The sequence below is a fragment of the Ctenocephalides felis genome, unplaced genomic scaffold (genome assembly GCF_003426905.1).
Source record: "Ctenocephalides felis isolate EL2017-DRISC unplaced genomic scaffold, ASM342690v1 CF-g0.4_SCAFFOLD_03571, whole genome shotgun sequence".
In the NCBI taxonomy this organism is placed as follows: Eukaryota; Metazoa; Arthropoda; class Insecta; order Siphonaptera; family Pulicidae; genus Ctenocephalides; species Ctenocephalides felis.
Genome location: NW_020539725.1, coordinates 29370704 through 29388194, shown reverse-complemented (window position 1 = coordinate 29388194; position 17491 = coordinate 29370704). Strand labels below are relative to the sequence as shown.

General features: G+C 36.0%; 1 protein-coding gene and 1 non-coding gene across 7 annotated transcripts in view; both read left to right on the top strand.

Annotated features, from left to right (window-relative positions):
• The window catches only part of LOC113385359 (disheveled-associated activator of morphogenesis 1), a 340934-nt gene that overhangs the window by 309486 nt on the left and 13957 nt on the right, over nucleotides 1–17491 (top strand). The window lies entirely within an intron of this gene.
• Nucleotides 9396–9518, top strand: LOC113387099. Its single transcript, XR_003368067.1, has one exon. It is a non-coding gene; the product is annotated as a U5 spliceosomal RNA (small nuclear RNA).

Below are 17491 nucleotides of genomic sequence, written 5' to 3'. Positions count from 1 at the left end.
ATCTGTACGGTCCGTGAGCGCATCATATTTATTTTTTAGTGCAGTACTTGTCTGCACGTCCATCTTCTGATTTATGTTCGACATCTTGAATTTTTTCCCAGGCCCTGCCCGGGAATTATTCTGTTTCCTGAAGAGTTTTGCGCACTGATTTTAAAATTTATTAAAAATGATATAAAAAGACTTCACAATTTTGAAAAAGAAAAACACTTGCTAATGGGTGCTTACTTCCTCCCCATTAGCAACCCCAATCCGGGGTTTGGGAAGAAAAGTATGCAAAAGGCACGTTCACCTTTAAAATTTTGACAGATATAATAATATATATCCAACTTGTAAGTATTAAGCCCGGTGCCTTTAAAAAGGCAAGATTTAGAATCAATTCCGGACTTAATACTTATTTCACAAAAACACTGACACTTCACTGAAAAACAAATGAAATTCTCGTATCGAGTCAGATCAATCTGTGCCCCGGAGTGAAATGACAGACAGACAGACAGAAATAAAAATTTATTCAATATATACAGTGTAAAATACAGTGAATTATATGTGGGTTTGTCTACCCTGGGGGTATTTTACCCAAAAGTTTGTGGTTTTACAATATTGTCTATATATTTGTATTTGTACAATATTTTATTCATTATTTCGCAAGGACAAAAAAAGGAGACGATTTTTGTCACCTAAAAAAAATCCTTCATTCATTGTTTTATGGCTTATGTATTCACTGCGGGCTCGATCAGGTAGTTAGGCATGGCATAGTTCCCGTACCAGATCATTTCTGATGTGTACTGGCCTAACGCGCGGATGGTACTATTATCGTGATCCCTACACTTTCGGTAAAAATTCTCGGTGAGCTTTTTTATGTGTTCGAGTATGGTCGGTATGTCCGTCTGTTCGTGTAAATATTTCGTTGGGTAGTAGTGTCTCGTCAGTGGGTTCCTTGATTTGTCTAGTACCAGTCGCAGTGCTTTGTTCTGTGCTATTTGTAGTCTCCGTCTGTTGGTCTTGGTTGTCGCGTTCCATGCCGGAGCGGCGTATGTCAGTAATGGTCTTATCAGTGTCAAGTAAAGTGTCCGCTTGTTCTTCACGCTTAGCGGGCTGTTGTGGTTCAAAAGAGGTCTCAGTAGATTCATCATCCCGTAAGCCTGTCCAATTTTTGTATTCGTATGTTTTGTGAAGCTGAGTCTATAGTCCAAGGTTACGCCAAGGTATTTGACTTCCTTGGACCACTCAGCTTCATGGCCCATTACCTTTAGTTTCGTCAAGTCAGTAAGTGTAATGGACCAACGGCTTTTTGTAAAGAAAATTGCTTCTGTTTTAGAAGGATTGATTTTAATTTGCCATTTTTCCGTGTAATCAGTCAGGGCGTCTATATGTCTCTGTATTTTTGTAGTCAGTAGCGTAGGTGAACGTGATGATCTGTAAATGGCAGTGTCGTCAGCAAATGTCAACAGTGTTGTGTCGGCGTCAGTGGGCATGTCGTGGATGTAGACGTTAAACAAGGACGGTCCCAGGATCGAGCCCTGCGGTACTCCCGCCGTCACTTGTTTAATCGTCGAGGGTGTGTTGTCTACTTGAACTGTGAAATTACGGTCTGCGAGGTAAGAATGGAGTAGTTTTGTGATGTATGGTGGAAAGTTAAGGGTTATGAATTTGTGTATCAGTCCGTCCATCCAGATGGTGTCAAAAGCCTTCTCGAAATCGAGCAACACCAATCCGGTATGGTTTCGTCTATTGAAGTTGAGTACAGTGTTTTCTATTAGTTGTGTCAGTGGATGTAACGTAGAGTGCTGTTCCTTAAAGCCGTACTGTGTGTCTGGTATAATCTTGTTTCGTCTGATGTGTCTGTTGATGCGTTTGAGCAGTATCTTTTCAGTTACTTTGCTCATTGTATTGAGGAGGCTGATTGGTCTGTAATTTTGCGGAGAGTCTGGCTGTTTCCTCGGCTTCAGGATAGGAAATATGGTTGATGTTTTCCATGAAGCAGGAAAGTGGCCTTTGGCCATTATACGGTTAACCAGTCGTGTGATTAGTATGTATGCGTTCGTTGGTAGTTGTTTCAGTATTATATTTTGTAGTCCGTCCGGTCCGGGTGCTTTCCTGTTCGGTAGTTTTCTGATTGTCAACTTTATTTCTGAAACTGTGGCAGGGTCTATTCGTAGGTCTTTGTCGTTAAATTGTTCAGTAAAATTTTGAATAGAATTGCGTACGTCTCGTCTTAAGTCTGCGTTGGACATGTCGGCGTTTTGTCTGTGTATGTTTTCAAAGTGTGTTGCTAAAATTTCTGCTTTGTCTGCTGGTGTCGTGGCGTAGTTGTTGTCAGGTAGTTTGAGTGGCGGGATAGGTGTTGTTTTCCTCGTCAGTCTTTTGGCTGTTTGCCAAACTTTGTGCGGGTCAGTGTTGATGGTTTCTAGTTTTTTAGTCCAAGTGTCATTCCGGTGCTCACGTATCTCATTATGAATAATTTTTGTCAGTCTGTTTACGTGTTCCTTTAGTAGTCTGTCACCAGTACGTTGCCACAGTTTCTTTATATTGTTCTTTAATTTAATTTTTACTAATATTTGTTGAGGAAGCGTGTCAAATGTGGATGTATTTGCGTGTCGCAGCGGTATTGTGTGTTGGATGGTGTCCGTGATCGTCCGTGTCAGATGTGTCACAGCCTCCTCTATGTCTGTATTGGTCTCTATGGGTATCGTGTGTCGTATATTGTCTGTAATAATTTCTCTAAAAAGTGGCCAGTTGGCTCTGGAATAATCCAAAATGTTGCGTTCTGGAGTATTGTCGACGTCGAGTCTGTCAGAGATAGTCATAAAAACAGGGTTATGGTCAGAGTTGAAAAGTGTTCTAGTTATGGGTTCGGATGTTATGTGAAGATTTTTTGTCAAGGCCAGGTCGATCGTGCTGTGATGGTGCGTCTGTACGGTGGCGTATCTGGTCGGCGTGTCAGGATAGTGTAGTTGTGCGTCCGTGGTGTTGTGTTCCGTCAGATATTCGTAGAGTCGGATTCCGTTCGCGTTGTTGTAGTTGCAGTTCCAGGATGTATGTTGCGCGTTGAAGTCTCCTGCCATTAAGACGTGTGTATTTGAGTCAAGTAGGTTTTGTAGGTCCGTCAGTTGCAGTCCGCTTGCCGGGATGTAAATCGATATTATAGTCACTTTTTGACCTCTTTTGTATACATTAATAGTTGTTATTTCAGAACCGCCCGCTGTCAGGTTTGGCACTTGCTCGTGTCTTATATTAGACTTGATCAATATCGCAGTGCCTCCCCATCCGCGTGAGTTTGTCGGTCTGTCGTTCCTGTATACTTTGTAGTTGTTGATGTAAAGTCTGTCCGTAGGTTTAAGGTGTGTCTCGTTAATTAGTACAATGTCCAAGTCATATTTTGTTATGGTCTGTTTCAGTTCGTCTACGTTGTTTTTGAGTCCGTTGGAGTTGAAGTACATTATGTGTATGTCGCGTGCGTGATTTATGGGCATGCCGTTAAAAAGTTAAGTATGGTTGTGTATTTGTCATTGTAAGTCATATTTGTGTTCAATGTCTTTGTCAGTTTATAAAGCTCACTGAAAATTTGTCTTACCTCGGGATCCGCGAATAACTTCCTGATCTCGCCCATAACAGTAAATAGTCCCTCCGGTGTACTCAGGTCTGGATCGGACTGGCTGGTGGTAGGCCGGATTCGTGAGGATGCTGGCCGGATCGGTTCTGGTGTTGGCTGGATCTTCGGCGATGGATACTGGGAGGCCGGCTGTGTTCGTGGTGATGATGGTACCGGGAGTTCAGGAAACGCAGATCTGTTGTTACGGCCATCGCTGGTGGGTTGTAAGGCTGACGAGAAGCTCCTCGTCAGCGGCGCAGGTGTTGGCGCTGGCTTGTATGCTGGATTTCTCTTAAGCGCATCTTTGTCTCTTTTTGCTCTATAGTTGATTAGAGCTGGGCATTTAGAATAGTTAGCCGGGTGGTTTTCTTGGCAGTTCACGCATTTCGGATCCTCGGTTGGTGGCTTCGTGCACACTCCCGGTGGGTGCACATTCGTGCATTTTATGCATCTATACCGCATGTCGCACGTGTACGAGGTATGGCCGAAGTTTAGGCACTTGTGGCACTGGATGGTCTTGTTTAGTGGCCTGTAGCTTTCCCATTTAAATATATGTCCTTCTATATTGTTTATTTCCTTCAGTTTGGCCATCTCTTGTTCCTTATCTAGAAGGACAATATATATAGGGAGTTTGCGTTGACTGCCGTCCGATTCCTTCTTCTTAATTTGGACCACCTGCTTCACCTTAATGCCCTTGGCTTTCAGCTCATCAAGAACCACCGTTTCAGTAATATCTGGATTTAGGCCAGTTATAGTGATTTTCTTAGGGATGTCATGCTGCATAGTATAGGTGTAAAATTGGAAATCACAATCCCTTAGTATGGTTTTCAGTTTTTCATGTTCTGCAATCGTATCGGCATATATTTTGTGCAATTGTGGCTTTAAATATTGGGTCCTGAATATTATTTTCGTCGTATCTTTGATATATTTGATCACTTTCAATCCAGCTGGCCTTTGACGATGATAGGTGGAATCTTTGACTGCGGTGCGGTGGTGTTCTTGGGTGCTATTGCCCGTTTTCGATGTAGATGGCTTCAGAGTGTTGCGTTCTGGTTTCCTATCACATTTTCTGCGTTGTTTTGCCTTACCGCTTCTTGCGTTTGACTACCCGGTACTCGTCTATCTCTCGATCCGTGTCCATTTCACTGCGGTCCGATAACGCCTGGTACTTATTTTTGAGGACGGTGCTCGTCAAGACATCCATGTCTTGCGACATTTTCCTAGGCTCCCGCCCGGGAATTCTAGTGATTTTATTTGATGTCCACTGAATTTATTAAAATATAAAACACTGTACTTTAGAAAATTTTGAATAACACTTTCTAATGTGCTACTTTCAATCCATTACCAATTCCGATCCAGAATTTGGAAAGAAAGTAGCAAAAGGCACGTTCACCTTATAATTTTGTGTCGGAAGCGGAGCAAGCCCCTGACAAATTTGCGCTTTGTTTAGAAAAGACGCAATATTAGACCGATACTTAGAATCGAACGATCTTGCAATAATCAATTACAATTTTGAGTAGTGCGATCGATCCCGGAGTGAAATGGACACGGATCGAGAGATAGACGAGTACCGGACAGTCAAACGCAAGAAGCGGTTGAGGCAAAACAACGCAGACAATGTGATAGGAAACCAGACTGTTAACACTCTGAAGCCATCTACATCGAAAACGGGGAATTTAGCACCCAAGAACACCACCGTAACAGATCCAAAGATTCCACCTATCATCGTCAAAGGCCAGCTGGATTTAAAAGTGATCAAATATATCAAAGATACGACGAAAATAATATTCAGGACCCAATATTTAAAGCCACAATTGCACAAAATATATGCCGATACGATTGCAGAACATGAAAAACTGAAAACCATACTAAGGGATTGTGATTTCCAATTTTACACCTATACTATGCAGCATGACATCCCTAAGAAAATCACTATAACTGGCCTAAATCCAGATATTACTGAAACGGTGGTTCTTGATGAGCTGAAAGCCAAGGGCATTAAGGTGAAGCAGGTGGTCCAAATTAAGAAGAAGGAATCGGACGGCAGTCAACGCAAACTCCCTATATATATTGTCCTTCTAGATAAGGAACAAGAGATGGCCAAACTGAAGGAAATAAACAATATAGAAGGACATATATTTAAATGGGAAAGCTACAGGCCACTAAACAAGACCATCCAGTGCCACAAGTGCCTAAACTTCGGCCATACCTCGTACACGTGCGACATGCGGTATAGATGCATAAAATGCACGAATGTGCACCCACCGGGAGTGTGCACGAAGCCACCAACCGAGGATCCGAAATGCGTGAACTGCCAAGAAAACCACCCGGCTAACTATTCTAAATGCCCAGCTCTAATCAACTATAGAGCAAAAAGAGACAAAGATGCGCTTAAGAGAAATCCAGCATACAAGCCAGCGCCAACACCTGCGCCGCTGACGAGGAGCTTCTCGTCAGCCTTACAACCCACCAGCGATGGCCGTAACAACAGATCTGCGTTTCCTGAACTCCCGGTACCATCATCACCACGAACACAGCCGGCCTCCCAGTATCCATCGCCGAAGATCCAGCCAACACCAGAACCGATCCGGCCAGCATCCTCACGAATCCGGCCTACCACCAGCCAGTCCGATCCAGACCTGAGTACACCGGAGGGACTATTTACTGTTATGGGCGAGATCAGGAAGTTATTCGCGGATCCCGAGGTAAGACAAATTTTCAGTGAGCTTTATAAACTGACAAAGACATTGAACACAAATATGACTTACAATGACAAATACACAACCATACTTAACTTTTTAACGGCATGCCCATAAATCACGCACGCGACATACACATAATGTACTTCAACTCCAACGGACTCAAAAACAACGTAGACGAACTGAAACAGACCATAACAAAATATGACTTGGACATTGTACTAATTAACGAGACACACCTTAAACCCACGGACAGACTTTACATCAACAACTACAAAGTATACAGGAACGACAGACCGACAAACTCACGCGGATGGGGAGGCACTGCGATATTGATCAAGTCTAATATAAGACACGAGCAAGTGCCAAACCTGACAGCGGGCGGTTCTGAAATAACAACTATTAATGTATACAAAAGAGGTCAAAAAGTGACTATAATATCGATTTACATCCCGGCAAGCGGACTGCAACTGACGGACCTACAAAACCTACTTGACTCAAATACACACGTCTTAATGGCAGGAGACTTCAACGCGCAACATACATCCTGGAACTGCAACTACAACAACGCGAACGGAATCCGACTCTACGAATATCTGACGGAACACAACACCACGGACGCACAACTACACTATCCTGACACGCCGACCAGATACGCCACCGTACAGACGCACCATCACAGCACGATCGACCTAGCCTTGACAAAAAATCTTCACATAACATCCGAACCCATAACTAGAACACTTTTCAACTCTGACCATAACCCTGTTTTTATGACTATCTCTGACAGACTCGACGTCGACAATACTCCAGAACGCAACATTTTGGATTATTCCAGAGCCAACTGGCCACTTTTTAGAGAAATTATTACAGACAATATACGACACACGATACCCATAGAGACCAATACAGACATAGAGGAGGCTGTGACACATCTGACACGGACGATCACGGACACCATCCAACACACAATACCGCTGCGACACGCAAATACATCCACATTTGACACGCTTCCTCAACAAATATTAGTAAAAATTAAATTAAAGAACAATATAAAGAAACTGTGGCAACGTACTGGTGACAGACTACTAAAGGAACACGTAAACAGACTGACAAAAATTATTCATAATGAGATACGTGAGCACCGGAATGACACTTGGACTAAAAAACTAGAAACCATCAACACTGACCCGCACAAAGTTTGGCAAACAGCCAAAAGACTGACGAGGAAAACAACACCTATCCCGCCACTCAAACTACCTGACAACAACTACGCCACGACACCAGCAGACAAAGCAGAAATTTTAGCAACACACTTTGAAAACATACACAGACAAAACGCCGACATGTCCAACGCAGACTTAAGACGAGACGTACGCAATTCTATTCAAAATTTTACTGAACAATTTAACGACAAAGACCTACGAATAGACCCTGCCACAGTTTCAGAAATAAAGTTGACAATCAGAAAACTACCGAACAGGAAAGCACCCGGACCGGACGGACTACAAAATATAATACTGAAACAACTACCAACGAACGCATACATACTAATCACACGACTGGTTAACCGTATAATGGCCAAAGGCCACTTTCCTGCTTCATGGAAAACATCGACCATATTTCCTATCCTGAAGCCGAGGAAACAGCCAGACTCTCCGCAAAATTACAGACCAATCAGCCTCCTCAATACAATGAGCAAAGTAACTGAAAAGGTACTACTCAAACGCATCAACAGACACATCAGACGAAACAAGATTATACCAGACACACAGTACGGCTTTAAGGAACAGCACTCTACGTTACATCCACTGACACAACTAATAGAAAACACTGTACTCAACTTCAATAGACGAAACCATACCGGATTGGTGTTGCTCGATTTCGAGAAGGCTTTTGACACCATCTGGATGGACGGACTGATACACAAATTCATAACCCTTAACTTTCCACCATACATCACAAAACTACTCCATTCTTACCTCGCTGACCGTAATTTCACAGTTCAAGTAGACAACACACCCTCGACGATTAAACAAGTGACGGCGGGAGTACCGCAGGGCTCGATCCTGGGACCGTCCTTGTTTAACGTCTACATCCACGACATGCCCACTGACGCCGACACAACACTGTTGACATTTGCTGACGACACTGCCATTTACAGATCATCACGTTCACCTACGCTACTGACTACAAAAATACAGAGACATATAGACGCCCTGACTGATTACACGGAAAAATGGCAAATTAAAATCAATCCTTCTAAAACAGAAGCAATTTTCTTTACAAAAAGCCGTTGGTCCATTACACTTACTGACTTGACGAAACTAAAGGTAATGGGCCATGAAGCTGAGTGGTCCAAGGAAGTCAAATACCTTGGCGTAACCTTGGACTATAGACTCAGCTTCACAAAACATACGAATACAAAAATTGGACAGGCTTACGGGATGATGAATCTACTGAGACCTCTTTTGAACCACAACAGCCCGCTAAGCGTGAAGAACAAGCGGACACTTTACTTGACACTGATAAGACCATTACTGACATACGCCGCTCCGGCATGGAACGCGACAACCAAGACCAACAGACGGAGACTACAAATAGCACAGAACAAAGCACTGCGACTGGTACTAGACAAATCAAGGAACCCACTGACGAGACACTACTACCCAACGAAATATTTACACGAACAGACGGACATACCGACCATACTCGAACACATAAAAAAGCTCACCGAGAATTTTTACCGAAAGTGTAGGGATCACGATAATAGTACCATCCGCGCGTTAGGCCAGTACACATCAGAAATGATCTGGTACGGGAACTATGCCATGCCTAACTACCTGATCGAGCCCGCAGTGAATACATAAGCCATAAAACAATGAATAAAGGATTTTTTTTAGGTGACAAAAATCGTCTCCTTTTTTTGTCCTTGCGAAATAATGAATAAAATATTGTACAAATACAAATATATAGACAATATTGTAAAACCACAAACTTTTGGGTAAAATACCCCCAGGGTAGACAAACCCACATATAATTCACTGTATTTTACACTGTATATATTGAATAAATTTTTATTTCTGTCTGTCTGTCTGTCAGTTTCGTCACTCTGGTTTCCCTTCAGAGCGAATAAATCTTTCGCATTTTACTAAAGATTTCCGTGGAGGGGAGCACTCAAATGAGTATTTAACTCAATTTTTTGTGTGCTCGGCGATTTAATTCGCTGGGCCAATAATCAACCAAAAGAAGAAAGAATTATATTATATAGGTAGAATTATAAAGGAGAATCCATGTGTAATCATACACATGGACACCCTTAGTTTTGTACGGAACTAATTGATTTGAGAATCATTTTTATCATTACATTAACATTCTATTAGCCAAAATTTTGTTTTACTTTCAAAATTAAAATTGATCTTGACAATGTTATAGAATTAAGTTAAGATTTATGCGTCATCTTACAAAAGAAAATTATAATTTGGTAAAATATTGAAATGTGACCTGAATGTTACGCGGGTCCATAGAAAATTAATGTAAGTTATTTTAGAAGCTTAATTTTGAGTATTATAACTATTATTTATTATAACTGGCATATTTTTCATTCGTCATCATAATTCATAAACTTGACACTTGACTCGACGCACACAAATTTCTTTTCAATATTTTTTATTTCACTACATAACGTCTTATGCCCATATTTATATAATATCTTTTTTTATTTACACGTCAACATTTGCACCTGGTCGATACAAGTCATCTAACAAATATAAGCATTTGAACTTTATTCATAACATTGTAGAAGTAAGCTTTTATAAGTCGGAGATTAATAATCATAAGCCTTCTTTGCATATATTTTATTATAAAGTCCTTTCGTGTATATTTCTGATTGCAAGGTATGGAGTAGCTTTATTCATATTTTGATATTCAGATTGCATTAATGGGCAGTGAACTTAATTTGATTGATACTTTTATGCTAATTTTTCTATAATACTTAGCAAAAAAAGCAATGGGATATTCTAAATTAGTAAAAGTAAAATCGACTGAATGAACTTTTCGACTTAATAGAAAATATGTCTATTGAGATTATTAATCTAATATGATATTTATCACATATATACTATTATAATTCCGAGTTGGCATATATAATATAAAGTATTGTTGCATAATTATTGAAACTTGTACGGAATTTCTAAAACTTTTTTTAGAGGTAAAGTCACATTATTTCATTTTGGATATGCTGAACAAATTATAATCATTTTTTTATTTTTTTTCTATATTTGCTAACCAACTTTTGGTTGGCACAAATTTTGCAATAGTCGTATTAAATGGTATCCAAAAATTTGTATTAAAGTTTTTATCCCCTAGAATTCCATCGCTGGAATTAAAAAATCTTTCGAATTAGACTAAATTTTGTCATTCTTATGAATTTGAATATTTCATCCTTAAATTTGACTACAAAGGACTTCAGACCTAATTTAAGTCTCACGTTCCAGGAAGGTACTTAAATAAAATTTCATATCGAACAGAAACGTTAATGAAAAAGTGAAATTTCAAGGTTGTAATCGGATATTTTTATTATTTGGATGTACCTTGTATGTGGAATCTTTGAGATGTCACGTTCAATGATGTCTGGAATCATTGGTAAGACAATTCAGGAGCTTTGCAACATATTCATATAAACAGAAAAATCATAAAAATAGTTCTATATAGTCAAAAACCTATGTCATATAGGTGCTGAGAGATAAGACCTTACCAAAATTTCTTCATTGAATTTGATGTACTGTGTTTAGTAAAATATATTTTTTTTATAAATTTTCTGTGCATATGAATCTGTTGCTCCTGAAGTGTTTTTTATCGCTTTATTAACTTATATTAATTTTAATTTATATTTAACTTTATATTTAACTTATATTAAGGCTATTACAATTGGTCTGTAAAATTATAATGAATATTAATGAATTTCTCTAAAATAATGAAATTGATCGTATTTAAAATAATTTTGCAAATACAAGCACATTAACAGTTAATAAGACTAATACATACAATACAAGAAATTTGCCGAATATCTTTGGCATTAAAATAGCCCAAATGTTTTTTCCAATAAAATGAAAAGTAATTTTTAATAAAATGAAAAGAACTTAATTTTTAATAATGACATTCTAACGTGCGGAAATTATAATGAATGAGGTTTCTTGGTTTTATGACGATGCAATGATTGATTTTATATTTAGCTAATTTAAGGCCCGTTCAACCTAAAATTTTATAAATAACTTAGAATGCTCTTACAGTAGGTTTTGTAGAAAATCAAATAAATACATTTAATTCAATGTTTCTCAGTAAGCATAAGTTCATCACAATTAGTTTTTATTTCAGGTCCAAACAAGTATCAAATTTGAGATTTTAAGAACGTCGTATTTAGAGTAGTAATGATTTATATTAGACTGTAAGTGGCTAGATGTAATTTAGAAGCCAATAAATATATAAAAAAACGTCGTTCAACTCTTTCACTACACTCGTTTTGAATCCGTACTTGAATCATATTTATTACTCTGATGCACTCTGAATGCTACCATCCGTTTCTTTATTAGCTTTTATGATTTTTGTGCCCATTTAATATTTCTTTATTTCATCAATATGAATTGCACTCAAAAGGTTCAAAAGGTTTTGTTTCTTGCGAACGTCCATCTGGCATTCTGATGTTCGTGACCACGAATTCAGTCCATGGATTGTCGTTCTTTATGTTTTTGTATTTTTGGGAGCGCCAGTAAATAAATTGCTATTTAAAATTAATATAAATAATGACGCAATGAGAATGAGTTACTGCAGAAGTCAAGGAAATGTCTGAGGAAGGTTTTCTTTTGGTTCGAGGTGATAGTTTTATATTTTATTTTGAGACAAGCAATGAAGTTGCAGATTATGAAATTCCAAAGTACAATAATTTAGAAGGTAATATAGTTTTTGGATACAGTTGGATTTTTACCTGTTTATTTAGCAAGGTACTTTCCTTATTAAGCCACCAATTTGGAGTCTTTTGCATGGCCCTATAAAGTATCGAAAGCTAATTCGAAAGGCCAATCGTTCGACTTCTCTTATTGCTATTTTCTCGCTAGATTGATCTTTCAACTCTAAAATAGGTTTTCAACCACATCTCATACAAGTTTGCCTGAGCCATTTATATTATTTGGCACCATTTCGTCAAATATTAATTATGACTCTGCCGACTTTCCCATCTATGCATTGAAGTATTATTTTCTGATGTATAGAAGTAGCTTTCGAATTAGTGCCATATTAGCTTAGTACAGAGGAATGTACAATATATTTTTATTGATTTTAATTACTTGGCGGACACGCACAAGCATTGGGGGTAATTAAAATGCACAAATAGCTACTTTATACGGTGAAAATAGACGACCAGAAAAAATGAAATAATTTGTGAGTGATTCTGCAGACTGTGGAAGGCATACCCTGAATAATTATGAATTCACAAAAGTATATTCTTGACATAATTTTAGTATATTCTATTTCTTCATTTATTAATGCATGAACGAACAATGTTGTCCTTCGAATGATCCTGGAAACAACTTAATATTTGAAAAACCTCAAAAATAAATATTGTTCTCAATGTAATGTTCTCAATGTAAAGTTTAAAGTTTGTTAATGGTATAAAACTTCACAATCGATACTATATATATACATATATATATTATATCATCATCATTATCAACTACAATGTTTCGAGTTCAAATCCCATATTGCATCCAACATTATTTCAAGCAGTAGTAATATCTTATTCCACTTGAACTTTTGGAATTGATGCATAAACTAATTGCATAAGTTATGATGCATAAATTGATTACTTAGAAATACTATTTTGAAGAACAACCATTAGGTTGCCTTCTAATAGCCAAGGGTAAAAAAGCAACAAAATAATTACTAAATTTCTTCATAATATAGGCAGGTTGTAATTCATGGAGAAATAAAATAATCTGATTATTGGATTTTTTGGAAAAAGTATAATTTTGGAACGATTCCTCTGATTTCCAATTGGTATTTATAGTAATTTATAATGATATATTTACGTTAAATGAAACCTTATCTATGACTAAAACAAATTAATTCGCATATTTTTTGCATCTTCACTCGCAATGCTCACAAAATGATTCTATTAAAATGTCGTTTTTGATAAATCTATAAAAGCATTCTCAACAATTATATTTTCTGTCACTATATTGCATCATTAGAATCATATTAAAAAAATCTGATTTCATTGAAAATATATCCATTTTTTGCTTATGGTAAAATCTAAAGTTGCATCATTTTCAATGCAAATTTTTGCTGATGTCTCTATTAGATACAATTATAAAAAGATTGTAGTTTCGTAAATAGATTAAATCAAAGTCAAATTGTCAAAAGATACATGAATATAGTTCACGTTCAATTATAATTGAATTAAAGTTATCTCGAGCTGTATTATTTGATCATGCTGTGAATTGATCTACATGTTGGCATAATGCTTATGGTATATTTTTTTCAGACATATATATATTTTTATTTTTATTATTATTAACTTCCTGTAGGGTAAGTTATTGTAATGGGCCAAAAATTGAAATTGAAAATTTTTACGGTTCTTGGCGTTTAGAAGGTTTCTGTACATTTTGGCATACCTCAGAAAATTTGGATACAAATTTCTAGTCACGTTTTCGGACGCACGGATCAACCGATTTGAATTGTTCAAAAAGCATTCGATTCCTATTGATAGGGAGATGTGCTGATTAGTTTTTGGCCAAGGCAGGTCCAGCAGTTGCAGAGATAAAGAGCAAAGAGTGCAGAAAATAGAAATCGAGTGTTTGAGAGAACGGAGCATCTGATTTGAATGATCTAAAAAACATTCAATTAGTAATGATTGGGAGAAGTGTTTATTAGTTTTTGGCAAAGGATGGCCCACCCATTTCGAAAATACGGAGCTAAATGTGTAAAAAATGGCAGTTTTTGAGAGAACTAAGCGTCCGATTTAAATGATTCAAAGAACTTTCTGCTTGTCTTAACAAAATAATTGATTTTGGAAAAAAAAATTGTTTTAACTTTCTTTTTTCAAAAAAAATTTTTTGTATATCGAAAATAATTCAGATTTTACTTCTAATTCTGACTATAGTTCTAATATACTTTAAACAAATAATTTTAACTTTGCAATTCAGTTTATATAAATCTATTTTATCTATTCATCTACGATCAGTAACAAAACAATGTTCACATTTACTTTTTTTTTCTATATCACGATTTGTTTACGAGTCAATACTCATTTCGGTACGACTCATGTTAGTCTCAAATATTTTTTTATTTCTTCTTATTAATGATGATGTATCTTGTTCACTTTCTTCGAAAGATTCAGAGACGGGAACTCTGCACTGGCGCCGGGCGAAATATTGTTTTCATCGGCGAACTTTTACTTCTACACAAGCTTAAAAAACTTATTACTACCGATAATGAGAAATAAGATAAGAAATCGTATCAATCGGTATTACTTGGATATACATATACATGCACTACATATATGTGCATACGAAACGGAAAATTACGGTTATTGATTTTAAAACGTTTTATTACCTGATTATACAGGCGCATGTTTTGTTAATATATGCAAGCGATATTTTTAATCAAGTGATAATATTTTTGCCAAAGAAATCTGAAAATATTATGATTATTGTTCTAATGTCGTGCTAGGGATTTGGTATGAAAATATTTTTATAAAAATTTGTATCCGTCTAGATTATTAATAATATTTGGAAGGAAGGTTGCAGTCTCAAATATCGTTCTGAAATGAATTGAATTTATTGAATTAAACAATTGTGCGCCCGGATGTTTAATTATAGAAATTTTCACAGCGAGATTAAAAATATTATAGAATATTTAGTATCATATTTTCATCGAATAGCTAAAATTGCGCCTGGTTTCTATATTTGATTTTAAATTTATGTAGGGTAAATTATTGGTTTCATTAATAATATTTTATCTATATTTGTTATAATACACTATTATGCAATTCTACCATGATTTTGCAAAACAGAAAATCTATAGGGCCTGAAGGTCTGCGGGTAAAAAGGACGGACCACCACCAATATCTCATAAATACGCAAAGTTAGGAATTTTTTAACAACAATATTTGAAAGTAGAGAAAAAATATGTGTAATTAGCCATCGCCTGAAATCAATGTCACTATCAGTAAATAAACAGAAATGCTTCAAGATCAAAACAAAAGTATTTTCATGCCTTGTTTGTTTTTTATTGTGAGCACTGTTGTTTAGTTTACGAAACCTTAATATAATTTTTAAGTATACGTTGTTTAATTGTTTCATGAGATTTATTGTTAATTTTAAAATAGATTCAATAGATGCTTTTATATAGCCTCTATAATAGCTTACATTAGTTATTATAATATCTTCACACTGGCATAGACGTAGACAATGAAAAATAGCAAATAAAAATATAAATTTGATTAAAAAAGCAATTTTACAAATAATAAATTAAATTGATAGTTTTTCCAACTCTCCTTCTGGCCAAATACCGGATCAAGGTTATATACAGTGTTACCTTGAAATATGAAATTCATATTTTGCATTGGTAGAATATTGTAGCTATTAGTTCGTAAAATCACTTTAAAATTAAAAATAAAACGTTGGATCTATTTGCCCCCTGACTTGATTTTACCTCGTCTATGGTGTAAAAAGGGATAGATGACAAATTTCAGAAAAATAGTAAAAAACACATCATATTATAGGGTATTAACTGAAAATTGTACTGAACATAGTATAATAGTTGTTTGTTTGATACGTATTATGTGTTGTGAAGTAGTTCATATGGTTTAGACAGTATAATGACTTAATTAAATGATTAATTATGATATTTATTTAAAACTAGATGACTCGACAGACGTTGTCCTGTACTTACGTTTACAATTCAAAAGTTCCAATTTTTTTTAATAACCTTTACTGATATTTACCAATTAGTTAAAAATTATGTTTTTTTTCCACTGCAGTCTATACCGAAATGTATATACATTCGATTCTTAAATGTACAACTGCTTTAAATAAAATGATAAGTATTTGCTTTTTGGAAAAATATTATAAAACATTTTTTTATAATTAGTTCTTTTATCGATATCCGACTTTTGAAAAAATTAAATTACACCACTGAGAGGGATGGGCATCCCCCCGGGAAATGGCAAAGGAATCTAAATTATTTTTACTTTTGAACTTGAGAGTAAGATAAACCTAATTTCCAAATTTCATACGAAGTGGAGCACAGTAAAAAAATTACGACCCAAAACGCACCATTTTGCGATTCATTTTTATATTATATAGAATTTGTCCTATTTGAATTTAAATGTTGGGTAAAACTACATGTTTTATGAAAGTATGTCTGTTAAAACATGTAAGTGAATAATTATTATTTCAATTACTCTGACGAAATACAAAATAGAGGTGCACGCTATATTTTTGTAATTACAACTTTTTTAATGAATTTCATGCAAGATATCTTGTCATATATTCATGATACTAATAATGCATACGTACGTGCGTGCATATTCGAAATGTTTTCTCATTTTATCATTTTTCACAATCCATAAAATCCGATTTCACTGAATATAAAAAGTGTTGAGTGTTATTAAAACCGCTAGTTATAATTAAAATTCAGAGCGTTGTAAAAACTGAACCCAGAATTCGAAAATTAATTTGCAAGCATTTTAGTGTTGAGTGAATATTAGTGGGAAGACTTTTTTTTAATTAATCCATATATTGACATTTTAATAGATAAATTAAGAGGAGGTTTCACTTTCCTTTTCGGACGATTTAGAAATCTCACGAATGCCGCCAAACGATTGTATACTTATTTGATTTATTACGAGTTTAAATCGAATTTTAAGATGAATGTGATATATAATTATAAATCATAGATGTTTATATTACTGCATTAGTTTTACAATACTATTTAATTTACTGAAGTTTAGATAAATATAATATGATGAATGATAGGAATAAACCAAACCTAATATTCGATGGTCTGTTTTTTTACCTTCGGTGTCTTGCCGGTTTCAGATAAATATTATCAACAGATTTTGCCCAAAGAGAGTAAAATTATTCATAACAATAGCATTAGTAACAATATCATTGTTTAAAGATACATATTTTAAAGTGAGATATAT